General features: G+C 41.5%; 1 long non-coding RNA gene across 3 annotated transcripts in view; it reads right to left on the bottom strand.

The window, feature by feature from the left end:
- The window catches only part of LOC149748704 (uncharacterized), a 49,811-nt gene extending 37,867 nt beyond the window's left edge, over positions 1-11,944 (bottom strand). The window contains exons 1-3 of one of the 3 annotated variants that reach the window (XR_016393802.1): positions 11,509-11,944; positions 7,752-8,265; positions 6,127-6,221 (exon numbers count right to left, since the gene is read on the bottom strand). This is a non-coding gene — a long non-coding RNA (uncharacterized LOC149748704). Of the gene's footprint in view, positions 1-6,126; positions 8,266-11,508 lie in introns of all 3 variants that reach the window. The other 2 variants (XR_016393801.1, XR_016393800.1) reach the window with 2 other exon arrangements.
- Between the last annotated feature and the right edge of the window lie 429 nt (positions 11,945-12,373).

Genomic DNA, 12,373 nt, shown 5'->3' with positions numbered 1-12,373 from the left:
TAGATCGTAGACCTAAACTTTAGAGCTCAAAGCATAAAATTTCTAGAAGAAAACATAGGAAAATATCTTTCTGACCTTGGGTTAGGCAAATAGTTCTTGGATGTGACGTCAAAACCACAATCTATAAAAAGTAAAAACATTTACTAACTGAACTACATCAAAATAAAAAAACTTTTGCATTTCAGAAGTCACCATTAAGAAAATAAAAAGACAATCCACAGACTGGAATAAAATTTTGCAAGTGATGTATCTTATAATGCAGATATGATCAAAATATATAAAGAACTTTTACACTCAATAATAAGATGACAAACAACCCAATTAAAAATGGCTGATATATTTGAAAGAGACACTTCATCGAAGAAGATATATGGACTACAATAAGCACAGGAAAAGGTGCTGAACATCATATATCATTAGGGAAAAACAATATCACAAGAAGATATTATTACTTATAGACTGGAATGATAAAAAATTTAAAAGACCAACAATACCAAGACCTGATGAGGAAATGGATCAACTGAAACTCTCATACATCACTGGTGACAATGCAAAATGATGTAGTCACTTTGGAAAGCAGTTTAACAATTTCTTAAAAAATTAAACATACGACCCAGCAATTACACTCCTAGGAATTGACCCAAGAGAAATGAAAAAAGAATGTTCACACAATGACTTGCACACAGATGTTTATAGCAGTATTTTTCTTTTCTTAACAAAAATTGTATATATTTAAGGTGTGCAACATGATGATTTGATAGACGTGCATAGTGAAACGTTTACTACAGTCAAGCTAATTAATGTATCATCTCCTCAGAGTTAATCTTTTTGCACAGTTAATCCTCATGTGTGTGTGATGAGAGAGCTTGAAATCTACTCTCTTATAAAATTTCCAGTATTTAAACAGTATTTTTAACTGTAGTCATCGTGTGCGTTAGATGTCTAGAGTTATTCATTCAGCACAACTGCAATTTTGTACCCTTTGACCACATCTCCCCACCTCCCCCACTTCTCCACTCCCGGTAACCACTGCTCTACTCTCTGCTTCTATGTTTTTGGCTTTTTTAGATTCCACATATAAGTGAGATCAAGCAGCATTTTATTGTAAGAGCAAAAAACTGGAAACATTTCAGTGCTCATCAACTGGTGCATTGATAAACAAATTGTGTTGTCTTCATACAGTGGAATTCTAAAAGCGTGATACATGCAACAACATGGATGTATCTCAAAAATATTAGCTAAGTGGAAGAAGCCAGATACAAAGACTACATATTATGAGTCCATTAATAGGAAATTTCTAGAAAAGGAAAAGTTATAGAGACAGGAAGTCAGTGGTTGCCTGGAGCTGGGGTTGGGAGCAGGGATTAAATGCAAATAAGTACAAGAGAACTTTTGGTCAATTGAAATATTTTAAACTGGATGTTGGTAGACAATTCTATAAATTTACTAAAATTCATTGGAACATCCACTTACAAAAAATACATTTTACAGTATGTAAATTCTATCTCGGTAAAGGTGTAAAAAAGGTTCAAATAAGTTCTAAATTAAACAAATTATAATATTTGAGTTTGGGGTTATTATTTTCTCTTTGCCCCCCTTCTGAAAATAAATGTTTTCCCTATTACACTAATTCTATGAGAGAACAGATAGGTCAGAGAACAAGTCTTTGTCATGTGTGTTCATGATTTCTGGCTCACCTTTTTACTGCTTATCATTAAGTGGCAAAAACTAAGGGACGTTTCCTTGAAGTTCAATAACTTGTGTTCTGAGTTTACTTTTAAATCATAAACATGGAAAAACTAATTAAATGATGATACGCTAACCAAATTATACATAATATAGATGATGTTCCAAGACTACCGAAGTGGCTTTGGACCTGTAAAAAAGTGTTTAAAATGTAACCTCCAATGCAAACAGACTCTGGTGCGAGGTTGCAGGGACCTGCCACTGAGTAGGTATGAGGCTTGAACAAAGGCCTTCATCTCTAGGTTGGTCTATTTCTAGGTGTATTTCAAAGTGTGATCCCTGGACCACCTGCATCAGAGTCACCTAAAGACCAACTCCAGTCTTTAAATCTGTCAATACAATACAGATTCCAGAGCTTCATGCCAGAAGTCATGAGTCAGCTATTAACTGATTTGTCATCTCTGTTAGGGGTTTAGGAGTAATATCCAGTATCTGCATTTGTAACAAGCTCCTTGGGTATTTTTAATGAACGTTAAATTTTAACAACTCTTGACCTAGGTCTTACTTTCATCATTTGTGAAATGAGGGAATTAAACTAGAATTATTTCTGAAATTGTTTTTAACTCTATGAATTTGCATCTTTTCCTTTTACCCATATATTTTACCTGTTTTTTTTCTTAAGCTCCTAATTTTCCTCTAATCAGATTTTTAAAGTTTCATACATTTACTTGTAAAGGACTATGAGTTCCTCACAATGCATTCATCCTTTATTCTGAGAAGCCCATTTTCTAATCATTGTCAATGCATCAGTCAATCAGTATGTGCTTTCAGCCTTTCTAGATGTCTCTCCTCTTATCCACCATTTGGGCAGAAGGATGAGCTTTGTGCTTAGCAATCGGTACTTCACCATCCAGCTCCCTCAGCCACCACTTGATGGCAATTCAAGGGGGCCCAGTGTAGGGGTAAAGACTGGCTGCTAGGGTGCCGAGCCCGGGTTCAAATCCTGGCTCCCCAAGTACTGGCTCAGACAAGCTCCTTGACTTTTCTATTGATGTTCCTCATCTCAGAAATGGAGATAAGAGTATCCTTACCTCATAGGATTGGATTAATACTTGTAAAACACTTAGAATTGTACCTGGCATACAGGAAGGACTATGTAATTGTTTGTTAAATAAACGTGCTAGTTTGAATTGGTTTCAGACATAAATTTCCCATGGGACAGTTCTGAGGTGTCAGGGCAGTGCTCTGGCACATGTGTCAGGTACAGGTATTTGCTTTGGGGTTTCAGTATTTGGGGGCCTTAACCCAGCCAAATAGGAGTCTCAAAGATACGTTCCAAGGAGATCCAGAATTCCATAGTGTGTGTACACGTGTGTGTGTATGTGTGTGTTTGGATGGGGAGGACAGATAGTAAACATGTAAGGTGCAATGAACAACACCTCTCAGACAGTGGTGTTAAGAAGCAAACAACACGGAGTAATATGATGACCAGGATAATTCTGGTCCTGCTGAGTTGTTCCCTTGTGACTGCCGCTGTCCCATCCTTCCCTGGTCCTACCTTACCCCAGCCTCCTACCCCACCCGTCCCAAGTTTGGACAGCCAGGGCCAAACAACTGACACGTGGAGTCCACATCAGCACACTGGATTTAGTCTACTCCTAAGGGTCAAATGGGCCAATTTCCCACATCCTGTGCTTCTCTTTATTTAAAAGCCCAAAATGACCATACCAGTGACAACCTTGTGAAAAATTTTCCATGAACTTTGGGCTAAAACCTTCCTTTATTTAATTTCACCTTAATTGCATCAGTTAGGCTGCTTTCATGTTTGCTCAACAAACTCTTTTGTTTATTTCACTCAGCTCTGAGCAACAGCTGCCAGATGGAGCCTTTGTTCCGAGGCCCTTTTCTAATAGTTTTCACACCAATCCTATTTGTTTTCCTCAGTGGCAGCTCCTACCCAGCCTGAAAAATGTGTGGCCATTAAACCTCTAAGGGCAAGCTCAGTTGCCAGCTGCCATTTACGCCCCATTCAGTTCCTGGAATGGAAAACTATGTCTTTCTTCTCTCATTTTGAAGGGAGCTATTTTTAGTTGTGTGGGGAAGGGTGTCAGAAGCCCTCAGATAACTTGAATTTTCGTCATAGTCTCACTGTATGACACCCATGCCCAACACCCAGCCTTTAGCCCTCCCACCTCCGAATCACTTTTGCTCTTTTTTTTTTTTTTTTTTTTTGGCGGTACGCGGACCTCTCACCGCTGTGGCCTCTCCCGTTGCGGAGCACAGGCTCCGGACGCGCAGGCTCAGCGGCCGTGGCTCACGGGCCTAGCTGCTCCGCGGCATGTGGGATCTTCCCGGACCGGGGCACGAACCCGTGTCCCCTGCATCGGCAGGCGGACTCTCAACCACTGCGCCACCAGGGAAGCCCAAAGATGCCATCTTGGAGGTGGACCGTCAGCCCCAGATGCCCCAGCTGATGCCAAATGAACAAGAGATGAACCATCCAGCCAAGCCCTTCCACATCCCTTACTGACAAAATTACAGTGGAAACAAAATGATTGGCTTATGCCACTAAGTTTGGGGGTAATTTGTTATATAGCAATGGACAACCAGAAAATTACTTCTTCAGACATCTCATTCAGACCTTTGTGAAGTCCATGCCAGGCTTTGATTCATATTCCTATTCACTGTCCTTGAACCTGCTATTTTCTCTATCTGAAATACCCTTCCCTCTCCTCTCTGCATGGCTCACTCTTGCTTTTTCCTTGAAAACCTAAGTAGCACTTTCTTTGACTAGACTTTTTTTAAACCTTCCTAGTCTGTGTAAAATTATTTCCCTCTAAGACCATTCAACAAGTGTTTATTAAGCTCCTCCTATGTGCCAGACACTGAGGATTCAATAGTGAAGCAGGATGTCAGGATGCTCTGTGCTTCCCTCTTATGTCAAGAACTCCGCGTTCTGTTTGAAATGGCTTCTACCTTTGTCTGACAATGAGCTCCCTCCAGGCAGAGGCACTATGTTTCTCTCTCCACATTCTGAGGATCTAGCACAGAGCCGGTATATAGCAGGTGCTCAATAGATCCCAACCAAACGAGCAAATGAATTGTGATCTTTAGTTGGCATTTGTATGAGCTTGACTTTAGGTTCGGCTGAGTCAGTTCAAGCTGATTTTTGCCAAGTCCAGCTTCCTCGAGTGGAAACATTATCAAAACGCTGAAATGACAGTGGTGGGAATAAAGCCTAGTAACAAATTTATCAAAACGCTGAAATGACAGTGGTGGGAATAAAGCCTAGTAGCGAATTTCCTGATATGGGTATCCTTCAAATGCAAGCCACAAATGCAACAACATTAAGAGCCCAATGATAGAAACTCTATAGAATGAGCTTTGAGAAATACTTGCCCAGAAATGCACAAGGAAATCTTCTATCCTGAAGGTGAGAGAGGGAAGATTCGGAAGACTAGTACCATTCCTGTCACTCTGCTTGGGAGGTATATCACCGAACCTCTGAACCCAGCCCCTCTGTCTCCTCTGCCCTAGGGTAACAAACAAATAGGAGGATGGGAAGAGCCTAAACTGAAAGGTTTTCTGTTTTGTTTGCTCTTGAATACACCAAGCAGCTGAGCAGGAGAACTAGCTCTGAAAGTCAAAGTCATGTGCTCTTGCCTGAGGGTGGATTCAAAGGAAGTATTTATCAGGATTGAAAAACAAGATCTGCTGTTACCTGGTTCTGTCTTTTTGTGCTGGTCACTGTTGTGTGCTAAAGAGCCTCCCAGATAGGGTGGGAGCTGTTTGTTAATACGGTGCAGAGGAAAGACAAGCAGTTTGCCCATTATCTCAACCAGGGGTGATTTTACCTTCTTCACCCCAGGACGTTTGGCAAGGACTGGAGACGTTTTTGGTTGTCCCATTGGATGAGGATGGGGGCTACTGGAATCTAGTGGTTGGAGGCCAGGGATGCTGCTAAACATCCTACCATGTACTGGACAGCCCCCTCTATAAAATCATCGAGCCCTAATTGTCAACAGTGCTGAGGCTGAGAAATGCTAGCACTAGCTTCACACTTTAGTGTACACCAGAATCACCCAGAAAGCTTGTTAAAATACAGGTTGCTGATTTGGTAGCTCTGAAGTAGGGCCTGAGAATTTCCATTTCTAACGAATTCCTAGGGGAGACTGATGCTGCTTTTGGGACCACACTTTAAGAATCATTGGCCCAAAACTTCTCTTCCCTGTGTGGCAGGAGCTCAGAGGGGGTGCACAATGGGAAAATCCAAGAAAGAAGCCTCCATGCGGGGGACCTCTCTGACCTCACCTTGGATTAGTGAGCTCCCTTCTAGCTCAGTCCAAACACCTACTTTGGGTTGGAACTGAACAAACAATACCTAACACAGCAAAAATAAACAAACAACAACAACAACATTCCTGAAAGAAAAAGAGCTACCTGAACAGAGGAAGGAGATCAGCCACAACTCGGGTCAAGTTTTTGGCACATTCTGCGGAAGGACTCGAGGAGCAGATAACAATAGCTCCAGTTCTCTGGAAGGGCAGCCAGACCAAAAAACGTTCAATTAGTAAGCCTTGGCAAATAAAGACAACAAACAGTTTGGCAATAATAAATTAAGGCCATGCTTGGCGGACACCCAGGCTCAATACTGTGTGCCTGCCAGGCTTTGGGAAAGGGTGGCTTTGAAGGCTTCTGAAAAGGGTCCATTTCTCAAACAATTCCAGCTTTTGTTTGTGGCCACCCTGTTCTTCTCTTCGCTCCTTTCTTCACTTATCGTGAAGGGCACAAACATGAGAGGTAGGCTTCTGCCCTCCCAAGAGTTTGCCAGTTCACTTCCTTTCTTCCCGAGATGGTGCCAGGAGTCCACTGCTCACCACTGCTGTCACCATGGAAGACACCCATGGATGGGACCTAAGGGATAGGAGACTCAAAGAAATGAGCTTTCTAGTTTAAAAACACCACTTCCAAGAAAACAGAAAACGAAGGCTGCTCTCACTTAGAAACACTGTTTCCGTTTTGAATCTGTGTTTAAAGGTGAGGAAATGAAATCATTTAGTGAACTTGGTAAACACCTTAAAGCCTTGAAGAATGTAGTGTGGGGTCCACATCCCTTAAGGTTATCTGCATCCTGTAAGATGCTGTTAATGACATTAATGATGATAATGACATTATCTAATATTTATTGAGCTTTTGTTGTGTGCCAGACATAATTCTAAGTGTTCTATATCTGTTTCATTTATTTTTTGAAAAACCTTTGAGATAGACATTTTATTATTCCCATTTTACAGATGAGCAAATAGAGACAAAGAAAAATTAAGTCATAGAGCTAGAAAGTGATTAGTGTCTCTGAGATGGGGATAAAGATTTTATTTCCCTTGTGGAAAACTGAAGTCTGACTCTTGCCGGTTTTGTAACTACGTGTGCTGGGTGGATATTCTATGCTCCTTGGAGGGCCCCGTAGCAACAGTGCACTCTCAAGCAGATATCTCTGCTCCAGGCAAATATGTTGCTGGACACCAACTCCTAGCACCATCAGGTGATGTCTTGCTGGCAGGACCTAGGTGTTCCAACTGTGCTCTGGCTGCTGGCATTGATTCTTTAGGGCAAGGAGTAAATTGATTGTTTAGGGCAAGGAGTTGGGTTGTACTTAGGGTGCAATGAATGCACAGGGAAGAGAACACAAAAGGGCAAAAGGGCCTGCCAACCAAAAAGAAACAGCAGACCTAGTTTACTAGTTAAAATCAAACCTAGTGACTTTAGGTTTGATTTTAGTGATCAACAAGGTCACCCCTCACCCCTCATCCCAGTGTCTCCAAAGGGGCAACAGAGGCTCAGGTGATGAACCTACCCAAGAATACACAGTGAATGGTAGAAGGAAGACTAGAACTTGGGACAACTGACTCTGATTCCTGAGCTCCTTCCATTATACCACTCAGCCCCCTACCATTGGTAGATCAGTGGGATGAACCATGTGGAATTTCTGGACCCAGTGGGTTTGGTAAAATTCACAGAGTCACAGAATCTTAGCATCCGGAGAAATTTCACCTGGTTTAATCTCTTACCTTCTATGAAGCTAGAGAGAAAGCAGTAGTGACATCGTAGGCATGTTCTTGGGTCTGTGGTTAGAGGTATGAGCGCCACACAAGGCAGCATTGACTAACCCATCCAGCAAGTGTGTTCCCGTCCACTGAGAGCCAGGATTGCCGTAGGTTAAGTAAGATGGTGCTGTCTAGGCAACCATCCTACAGGAACCTAAGATCAAGGCGGCTAGGTTGTCAGCTCCCAGAGAGCATCAGGAAGACACAGGAAATAAATATTGGGAAAGAAATTTGAGACTGAGTTGTGGGGAGTCTTGAATGCCTGGCGAGGCAGGCTTGACGTCACTCTGAAAACAATGGGGGACCACTGGAGCTTCCTGGGTAGATTTTTGACGTGGAGAGAGTTCTGCTTTAGGAAAAGGCATATATGGCTTAATGCCTGAATTTGAGAGCTGACAGCAGGTGGCAGGCATGGAAGCAAGGAGACGTTTGCAGCCATCCAGACAAAATCTAATGTAGAGACTCAGAAATTTTACACCTAGGATGTATCAGATAGAAATGAAAACATAGGTCCATTAAAAAACTGTACAGAAACATTCATAGTAATTTTATTCACAATGGCCCAAAATAGAAATAACCCAAATAAATGTCCACAACAGTAGAATGGATAAACAAACTTATTCATCCAATGGACATCAATATTTTAAAATGAAAAAAAAATGAACAAAACAACATGCAGGAATCTCACAGACGTTATCTTCAGTGGAAAAAAGCCAGACACAAATGAGGATAGAGTGTATGATTCCATTTTTAAGAATTTCTAGAACAGCCAAACTAATCTAAGATCAGAAAATCAGAACTGTGGTTGCTTTGGGGGAGGGGAGAGATTGGGCAGGGACACACAGAAACTGGGGGGTAGAAAATGTTCTACATCATAATGGAAGCCTGGGTTAAATGGATGTCTCCACTTGACAAATTTGTACAGCGAAGATTTGTGCTGTGTAAATTTTGCTTTAGAAAAAAAATTTTGCTTAAAACTAATTGTAGCATAATAATAATAATTGATTAGGGGATGGAAGATGGCATAATATTGGTAATTGTAGGAGCTGAGTGACAGTTACATAGATATTCATTACATTATCCTGTTTATTTTGTAGGCGTTTGAGATTTTCCATAATAAAGTGTTAAAAGTAAATAATGGGCAAAGATCAAGGCAGTGGAAAGAGAGAAGCCAGGAGGATGAGAGACATTGTAGGGGTGGACTCAAAGCATCTTGGAAACTACTTGGATGCAGGGGGCAGTTTTCAAAGGCGAATGTTGAAAATGATATTTCAGTGGCAGTACCTTTAATGAAGTGAGGAACAGGTTTCAGAGGGAGAGTGGTAGGTAGGTTCAGTGTGAGATGTAGTGATTCTGAAATGCTGGTGGGATGAGCAGATGAAGATGTAAAACGGAAAGGAAGGAAGGTGGTGTCCTGCCTTGAGTGTCCTGGTTATTATGTAAAAAGAGTGGTAATTTACTATACACATTAAAAAAAATAATGCGAAGGAGGGGAAAATAACTTACAACTAGGAGATTATAGAACAGTCCGTTCAATTTTACAGATAAGGAAAGCAAGTTTCAGAGAACTTGTGTCACCTGTTCAAGATTGCACAGCTCTTCAACAATTTCAATTGATTTCTTAGAATTCTGAGCTATTTGATCCCAACTCAGGTGTCATGAGCTGTGCTTCTTTATCTCTAGTTCAGTGCTATTTCTGTGGCAGCTCTCCAACTCTTCCATATTTACTGTGGATGGAAACACTTGCTTGTCCCCTGTGCCTGCTTATCCACCCACATCCATGTAATGAACTCTGGCTACAAGGTACTCAGAGTGGACAGAGGCCACGGCTCCCCTGAATGTGAGCCCAATGCAATACACTATGAAATTCAGCCTTGGAAAGATGGCACAAGTGACTTGCTCCTATTGGAAGCCAATCTTGACATTAATTAGACCCTTTACATTATCTCTGATTCGTGATTACACACATTTCAAAAACACAATTAGTTATGGGCCAGAGCTATGGAAGCCTTTGATTCATAATTGGCCGATTGTTTCCAGAAAATTAAACAAGGGAACAATAATACTGAGTTGGCTCTACAAGCCCCATCGAAAACACACACCCTAATTCCTGCAGCTGCCCAGGGTTAAAGGGCTTTTTTGTTGAGTGGCCCCCTACTCACCTCTCCAACCCTCAGTTTTTCAATATGTATATGGAGTTATGTCACTCCCTGGCTCAAAACCTCTCAGAAGTTCCCCCACTGTACTTGGGACAACGTCCCAACTCCTTGACATGACCATGAAGCTCTTCATGCTCTGGCCTCTGTCTCCAGCCTCACTGTTCCCTGGCAACCCTGGCCTTTCAGATTATTCTTATTCATTCATCTATTCTTTTGCTCATTCATTAGTTCATTCTGTGAATATTTCACATGACTTTATTAGGTGTCAGCCCCAGTGCTAGGTACTGGGGATTAAACGATGAACCGGGAAGTCAAGGAGCTTTCATTCTCGGAGGAAGACGTTAATCAAATCATCACACATCTACATGATGACGAATTGTGGACACACAAAGAGTCAGAGAAAGGACATTCCAGGCAAAGGGGCAGAGGAGGAGAAGAGCTTGGCAGGAAATGACAACGGCATCACAGTGAAGGAGGAGGAGGTTGGAGAAATAGCAAAGGGCCAAGTCATGCAGTGCCTTGTAATCCAAGGTAAGGAGTTTGAATTTTCTAAAGAAGGTAGGATTTTAAGTAGAAAGGATGACACAGTAACACATGATGTCAAGGGCTTTCTGTGGGCTACTGGGTGGAGAGAGAATTAAAGACAAGCACACAGGGGAAGTGGGAGACCTGTTAGGAGACTACTAGAGAAGACCAGGTCAGTTGAGAAGTCAAACATCCTGGTTTGCCTGCAACTGAGGGATTCCCTGGGGGTGGAACTTGCAGCACTAAAACCTGAAAAGTCTCAGACAAACCAGGAAAATTTAAGTCACCCTCCAGGTAAGACATGACGATGTCTTGAATTACAGGATGACACTAAGTGGAAGGATGTGAATGGTCTAGAAGTAGAGGACTTTTATTGATGAACAGGACAAAAGGGATAGAAAACAGAAGGACTCATGTTCTGGCTTTTGCAACCAGTTGGTAGAGCCTCCTATTGAGAAAGAAAAGACTATTTCCCATTTCTCTGTCTACCTCAGGGCTTTTTGAGCAGAAAGCAAGTTTACCTAGAAGAATAGCATGAAAGAAGCCACCTCCTCATTGTGTAGTAATTTCCAAAACTTCAGGCAAATAAATGATGTCTTGCACTAGGGTCAAAGCCATGGTCAGCTAGGAGCTTACTTTGTGTCTTGTTTTCAAAGAGGTCAAAGCAGTTTACAAACTTTTATGACAATCTTCATAAAATCCCATGCGGCACCAAATAAAATATAGGCAAGGAGACAAACAGAGGGAGATCAAACTATCATCATTATCGCTGGTAAAGCCAGCGTCTCGCTATGCTCACTGGATAACTGAAAGCAGTTGAAAATGCATCTTCTTGCAGAGAGCTGCTTCCTCCCTAAAGAGGGCTGTGTGGTGCAATGAGCACAAAATTTGGGCTCCAATCCTCCCTCAGTCACTTACCAGCTGTGTGACCTTGGGCAAGTTCCCTGACCCCGTGAGCCTCTATTTTCTTGCCTATAAAAGGAGAATAATTACCTACCTTGCAGGGTTATGACGAAAATTAGAGATAAGGTACGTACCTGCTGTGTAATAGGCTTTCCATAATGGCACCTTTCATCACCTCTGTGCCTCACTCCCCTCATCTGTAAAAGAAGGATGATCTCTCTTATATCTACTTTATAGGATTTTTATGAGCATTAAATGAGATTATCCACATTGAGTGCTTAACATGGCTCCTGGTACGCAGAGGGAACTAAGTATTATCAATGACTTGCTATTATTAATAGTGGGAAGAGTTGCTACTGGCCTCCTCACCCTCCATTCACTTCTACTCATGACCAATAGCATGCTGTGTGGAGCAAGGGCAGCCTCACCTTGCACAGAAGTCAGGTTCCAAAGGTAGTATGTAAGGTGAGACTCACAGGTATTCAAAATTCCCCTTGAAAATACTTTCGGGTCTCCCCAAAGTACTGTGTACTTGGTTTTGTGCTTACAACTCTATATCTTAATATGTATGTATAAATGTATAATGCATTCAGCAACTTACAGTACATAATAAAAATTATGTATGCAAAATTTGCCTTTACAATGTCACACAGTATTTTAATATTTTTGCCAAGCATCAGTAGTTGAATGCCTATGGGTTAAGTCATGTGTGATGTGATTCCACTGTGATCATCAAGAATAGGAGTTTTTGCAAAGCTAGTGCTTTTCTCTCCAAAACTAGAGACAATAGCTGTAGTATTTCCTAATGCTACCATAGTCACAATTAAAAATGTAAATAAGCACGTAATTCATTCAGCTAACTAAGTATGATAAAAAGCTATATCCATCAGTGTTTATTCAGCAACATTTATCGATATATAATAAATCAGCACGTAATACGTGCCAGACACTGTGCTAAATCCTTTACCTGTATTTGTGAGAAGCAGCATAGCCCTATGG

The sequence above is a fragment of the Delphinapterus leucas genome, chromosome 7, assembly GCF_059928025.1.
Source record: "Delphinapterus leucas isolate spDelLeu-1000000601 "Yukka" chromosome 7, BTC_Dleu_Yukka2, whole genome shotgun sequence".
NCBI classification, from domain to species: Eukaryota; Metazoa; Chordata; class Mammalia; order Artiodactyla; family Monodontidae; genus Delphinapterus; species Delphinapterus leucas.
The sequence above is the reverse complement of the archived record's forward strand: the minus strand, read 5'-3'. Positions and strand labels throughout refer to the sequence as shown.